The sequence below is a fragment of the Aotus nancymaae genome, unplaced genomic scaffold (genome assembly GCF_030222135.1).
Source record: "Aotus nancymaae isolate 86718 unplaced genomic scaffold, 86718_ANA_hifiasm-v0.15.2.pri h1tg000041l, whole genome shotgun sequence".
Classification (NCBI taxonomy): Eukaryota; Metazoa; Chordata; class Mammalia; order Primates; family Aotidae; genus Aotus; species Aotus nancymaae.
The window spans coordinates 12,010,932-12,017,603 of NW_026988455.1; the positions used below are offsets into that span (position 1 = coordinate 12,010,932).

At 44.5% G+C, this 6,672-nt stretch overlaps 1 pseudogene; it reads left to right on the forward strand.

Annotated features, from left to right (window-relative positions):
- Window positions 1-212: 212 nt before the first annotated feature.
- On the forward strand, window positions 213-813 carry LOC105718687 (small ribosomal subunit protein uS7-like; annotated as a pseudogene).
- The last annotated feature ends 5,859 nt before the right edge of the window (window positions 814-6,672 follow it).

Below are 6,672 nucleotides of genomic sequence, written 5' to 3' on the forward strand. Positions count from 1 at the left end.
ATGCCATCCAAGAGACCAGTCATGGAATCAGGGAACTCAAGAGCCAGTTTGGTGCTGTAACCACCCTGTGACTGAGCTGGTACCTAAGGTATAAGAAAAAGTTCCTTTTGTGCTTGGTGAATTAGAAGTATATTTAAAAGCTCTTCCTGTCTGTGCCAGGGTGGTATGTGGCCCATGCCATGCAACAGAGATGCTCAGGCTGTGCCCTCGGGATGACCAAGTGGGAGACAGCAGCACCAGAGGTGGCAGAGACCCCCAACATCAGCTCTTCGGGAAGTGGAGCACTGATGATGTGCAGATAAATGACATTTCCCTGCAGGATTACATTGCAGTGAGGAAGTATGCCAAGTACCTGCCTCACAGTGCAGGGCAGTGTGCTGCCAAGCATTTCCACAAAACACAGTGCCCTATCATGGAGCACCTCACTACCTCCATGATGAAGCATGGCCACAACCATGACAAGAAGCCTATGACCATGCACACTGTCAAGCATGCCTTCGAGCTCATCCACCTGCCCAAGAGTGAGAACACTCTTCAAGTCCTGGTGAATGCCATCAACAGTGATCCCTGGGAGGTCTCCACATGCATTGGGCGAGCCAAGACCACGAGATGACATACTGTGGCTGTGTCCCCCCTACACAGCATGAATCAAGCCATCTGGCTGCTGTGCACAGGCACTTGTGAGGCTTCCTTAACATCAAAACCACTGCTGACTACCTGGAAGATGAGCTCATCAGTGCCACCAAGGGCTCCTCCAACTTCTATGTCATCAAGAAGGATGAGCTAGAGCATGTGGCCAAGTCCAATCACTGATTTCCAGCTGCTGCCCAATAAACTTTTCTGCCCTCTGCCCTTTGGGGTGGCCCCACCAAGAAGGAGGAGGAGGAGGAGGAGGAGAAGATGTACATTTTTCTCAAGCAAAAGGAATTTCTTCCCATAGCCACCACAGCCAGGAGTGTGCTGAGTCTCACCTGAAACCAACAAGTCTTAAAGCTTCACTCAAGGACCATGGTGTACTACCTAAGTATTGCTGCTGGTTATCAGGGCCCAAGGGCTCTTTAGTTAGCATGCAATGGGTCCTGCCAAAACTAGGTCCTACCCTTCAAGGCAGTAGGTTCTCTTCTGATCCAGGATATGTCTAGAAATATATCCCAAGGGGACTCAAAACTCTGACTGTTGCCCTATTCTGCTACAGCTGGTATAGTATCGAAGATGCAAAACAAAGTCCCCTTTACTCTTCTATCTCCTCTCCTCAAGCAGAAGGAAGAGGTATCTTGGAGCTGTGAGCTGTGCACCCTGGGATTGGGGGAGGGGTGGTGCAAGCAATTTCTTGGCCATCCTGGCTGGTGTCTCAGTAGGTTGCAAGCACCTCCAGTCCACTGGCTCTGGGCTCAGTTCAGCCATAGGCATCGCCTAGGAGTTGCAGTCCTTGTGGTCTAGACTGCCCATCAGGTTTATGTAGGACCCCAGAGCACTTTAGACCATGGTGAGAGGCTTCCTGGAACTAGCATTCCAACCACTCAGAAGGACAATTCCCCTCTTGCTCCCGCCATTAGCAGATATCAGCTGAGCTCAGCCTAGTTTGGCTATGATAGGACACCACTGAATTCAATGCAATGTCTCATAGTGCTGTGCTTTCCCTCTTCCAAGTTCACAGATTCTCTGCACCAGGCAGCTGCTGCCAGGGGATGAGGGAGAGGTGACATCAGCAATGCAAGACTATCTCTCCTACCCTCCTGAGTGCTTCTTTCAGCAATATATAGTCAAAACCAGATTCGGGGAGAGCTCATCTGATTTTTGGTTCTTACTAGGGTGCTTCTTTTGTGTAGACAGTTGTTAAATTGGTGGCCTTGTGGGGGAGGGAGAAGATTGGAGGAGGCTTCTATTCAGCCATCTTGGTCCACCTCCTCTTACACCACCTTAAGAAACAAGAACAAGACTGGGTGCAGTGGCTCACACCTGTAAACCCAGCACTTTGGGACGTGGATCACCTGAGATCAGGAGATTGAGACCATCCTTGAGTGGATTACCTGAGGTCAGGAGTTTGAGACAAGCCTGGTCAACATGGTGAAACCCTCTCTCCACTAAAAAGACAAAATTTAGCCAGATGTGGTGGCATGCACCTGTAGACCCAGTTACTTGGGAGGGTGAGACAGGAGAATTGCTTGAACCCAGGAGGTGGAGGTTGCAGCTAGCGGAGAGAGTGCCACTGCACTCCAGCCTGGATGACAGAGGAGAGATTCCATCTCAAAAAAAGAAAAAAAGAAACGACAACAAGCATTGGTGAAGATATGGAGAAATTGAACCTTTATACATTGTTGGAGGAAGTGTAAAATGATGTAGCCCCTATGGAAACAATATGGCAGTTCTTAAAAAGTAAAAAATACAATTTCCAAATGACTCAGCAACTCTGCTCCTAAGGTATATACCAAGAAGCTTGAAAAATATATGTTCCCAAAAATCTTGCACAATAATGTGCATAACAGCCTTATTCATAACATTCAAAAAGCAGAAACAACCCAAATGCCCATAAATTGAAGAATGGATAAATAAAATGTAATATATACGTATAATGAAATCAGTCATAAAAAACAGTAAAGTATTAATATACCTACAATACAGATGGACCTTGAAAACATTATACTAATTTAAAGAAGCCAGACACAAAAGGCCACATATTAAATGATTCCATTTACATGAACTATACAGAATAGGCAAATCTATAAGATTCCAGGAGATGGGGTGTAGAGGTAACTGGGAGCAACAGTTTCATTTTGGAGTAACAAAAATGTTCTGGAATTAAGAAAGTAATCCTTGTTGCACAACATCATGACTATACTAAAAAAAAAAAAAAAAAAAAATCCTAGCATCTGAGGATTAGGAAAAAATAAAAAATAAATTAAAAAACAACTCTCCATTGTATACTTTGAAATGTTTAAAATTGTGAATTACATGTTGTGGGAATTTTTTTTTTTTGAGAGGGAGTCTCACTTTTGTCGCCCAAGCTGAAGCAAAGCAGGGCGATCTTGGCTTACTGCAACCTCTGCCTCCCCAGTTCAAGTGATTCTCCTGTCTCAGTCTCCTGAATAGGCTGGGATGTAGGCACACGCCACCACGCCCAGCTAATTTTTATTTTTTTTTAGTAGAGACAGATTTTTGCCACGTTGGCTAGGCTGGTCTCAAACTCCTAACCTCAAGCCATCTGCCCATCTCGGCCTCCCAAAGTGCTGGGATTACAGGTGTGAGCCACCGCACCCAGCCTGTTGTGTGAATTTTATCTCAATAAAAAATTGTAATTTGAAGGTTAAAAAATAAAATAGGAGGCCAGGCGCAGTGGCTCACGCCTCTAATCCCAGCGCTTTGGGAGGCCAAGGCGGACGGATCACGAGGTCAAGAGATCGAGACCATCCTGGCTATGGTGAAACCCCGTATCTACTAAAAATACAAAAAATTAGCCGGGCGTGGTGGCACGCGCCTGTGGTCCCAGCTACTCGGGAGGCTGAGGCAGAAGAATCGCTTGAACCCAGGAGGCAGAGGTTGCAGTGACCCGAGATTGCGCCACTGCACTCCAGCCTGGCGACAGAGCAAGACTCCATCTCAAAAAAATAAAATAAATAAAATAAAATAAAATAGGAAAAATAATACCTAGCTTAATACTGGAACATAAGAAATGGTAGATAAATAATTTATTAAATAAGTAAATAAAACTTTAATGAAGTAAATTATTACCATGGGGTTGCTTTCCATATTTAAAAGTTGCTGCATTTGATACTGCCAGAGAAATCCTGGATTTGACTTATACGTGTGGCATTAAGTTACATATTTTGTTATGACAATAATGAAAAAAGGAAAGAACAAATGCTAGATATACTTTACATCAACAAGTTTCTATTTTCAAGAAAGAAGAAAGGTTCACCTGTTGAAATTATTTTCATTCCTCCACATAGCTGACAACTTCAGAAATAAAAGTGCTACTGTCATTGTCACATATGTTCATGGTGGTTAGAGAAGGTGTGTCTTTTTCCTTTTTTTTTTTTTTGAGGCAGAGTCTCACTCAGTCACTCAGGCTAGAGTGCAGCGAGGCAATCTCAGCTCACTGCAACTTCTGCCTTCCAGGTTCAAGCAATTCTGCCTCAGTCTCCAGAGTAGGTGGGATAACACATGCTACTATGCCTTGCTAATTTTTGTTTTTGTTTTTGTTTAGCAGAGACGGGGGTTTTGTCATGTTGGCAGCGCTGGTCTCGACTCCTGAATTCAAGTGATCCATCCACCTTGGCCTTCCAAAATGCTAGGATTACAGGTGTGAGCTACTGCACCTGGCCGAAAGGTATTTTTTTTTCTTGTTTCAGATTTCAAGACCCTTCTAAGTACACTCTGGGCTTAAGGTATATTTCTCTATTTAAAGAAAGCCAGGCCACGTGTGGTGGCTCACGCCTGTACTCCCAACACTTTGGGAGGCCGAGGTGGGCAGATCACCTAAGGTCAAGAGTTTGAGACCAGCCTGGCCAACATAGCAAAATCCTGTCCCTACAAAAAATACGTAAGTTATCCAGGTGTGGTGGCAGGCGCCTGTAATCCAGCTGGCAGCCTGAAGCAAAGAAAAAAAGATAGTTCAAAGAATGTTGAAACAGAAAGAGAAAGAAAGAAAGAAAAGGAGAGAGAGAGAAAGGAAGGAAGAAAAAGAAAGGAAGGAAGAAAGAAAAAGGAAGGAAAGAAGGAAGGAAGGTCAAAAAGAAAGTTCAAAAGAAAGAAGGTTCACGGCTGGGCGCGGTAGCTCACGCTCGTAATCCCAGCATTTAGGGAGGCCAAGGCAGGTGGATCATGATACAAATAGATCAAGACCATCCTGGCTAATATGGTAAAGCCCCGTCTCTACTAAAAAATACAAAAATTAGCAGGGCATGGTGGCATGTGCCTGTAGTCTCAGCTGCTTGGGAGGCTGAGGCAGAAGAATCACTGGAACCCAGGAGGCGAAGGTTGCAGTGAGCCGAGATACCTCCGCTGCACTCCAGCCTGGTGACAAAGCAAGATTCCATCTCAAATAGAATAAAAGAAAAGAAAAGAAAAGGAAGTTCAAAATAAAGACAGAAAGAATGTTCAAAAGAAAGAAAGAGGCCAGGTACAGTGGCTCATGCCTGTAATCCTAGCACTTTGAGAGGCCAAGGAGGGTGGATTGCTTGAGCTCAGGAATTCGAGACCAGCCTGGGCAACACGGTGGAGTGGAACTGTCTCTACTAAACTACACAAAATCAGCTGGGCATGACAGTGTGTGCCTGTAATCCCAGCTACTCGGGAGGCTGAGACAGGAGAAGGCTTGAACCTGGGAGGCAGAGATTGCAGTGAGCCGAGATCACATCACTGCCCTCCAGCCTGGGTGACAGAGGGAGGCTCCATCTCAAAAAAAAAAAAAAAAAAAAAGAAGAAAGAAAGAAAAGAATGTTCAAAATAACATTCAAAAGAAAGAAATAAAGCTATGTTCAAAATAAGAGTATCATATTGCTAATTAGTTATGCTTAGTTATGCTGATAATAACTTTAAGTATATAATATTAAATTTTATCCTGAGCATATTTTATTACTGCCTTTCTATTCTATGCTGCCTAGGAAGACTAGATATACCAAGACCACTGCTTCTCTGAGCTGTGCTACATTTAATTTATTTATTCAGAGCTGGGGTCTCTCTCTGTCACCCAGGCTGGAGTGCAGTGGAATAATGACAGCTCAAGCGAGCCCAAGTAGCTTCTACTACAGGCACATACCATCATGCATAGCTAATTCTTTTTTATATTTTTTGGAGATGGATCCTGCTGTATTGCCCATGCTTGTCTGAAACTCCTGGCCTCAAGAAATCCCCCTGCCTCAGCCTCCCAAGTAGCTGATATTACAGGTGTGAGCCACTGTACCCTGCCTCATGGTAAATTAAATGTCTGTTCAGAGGAGTTGGACAACTGCGCTCCTGGTGTGAGACAAGAAGGACATCTTCTGAGATTTTAAAAAAATTTAAACATGTGCTTTGCATGGCATGCCTGGGAACTTTGAATTCAGGTAGGTAATTCCTTTCCTTGTTAGATACCTTCCTCTACCATAAGCCACTTGCATGCTAGATTCCCAGAAAAGCCAATGGTGTAATTTAGTCCAAATCTGAAGGTTTGACACTCAGAGGCTCCAAGGTCCAAGGGCAGGAGAAGATGGTTGTCCTAGCTCAAGGAGTGAAAGATCAAATTTGTCTTTCCTGTGCCTTTTTGTTCTTTTTGGGCCCTCAGCACATTGGATGAGGCCCACCCACATTGGTGAGGGAAATGTTCTTTACTCTGTTTACTAATTCAAACCCTGGTCTCTTCTGGAAACATTCTCACAGACACACTCACAAAAAATGTTGTTGCTGAGACAGGGTCTCTTGCTCTGTCTCCCATGCTGCAGTGCAATGGCACAATCTCGGCTCACTGCTGCCTTGACCTCCTGGGATCAAACAATTCTCCTATCTCAGCCTCCTGAGTACCTGGGACTACAGGCATGTGCCACTATGCCCCGCTATTAATAACTTTTTTTTTTATTTTTTGTAGAGACAAGGTTTCACCATGTTGCCAAGGCTGGTCTCGAACTCCTGAGCTCAAGCAATCCACCTGCCTCAGCATCCCAAAGTGCTGGGATTACAGGCATGAGCCACCATGCC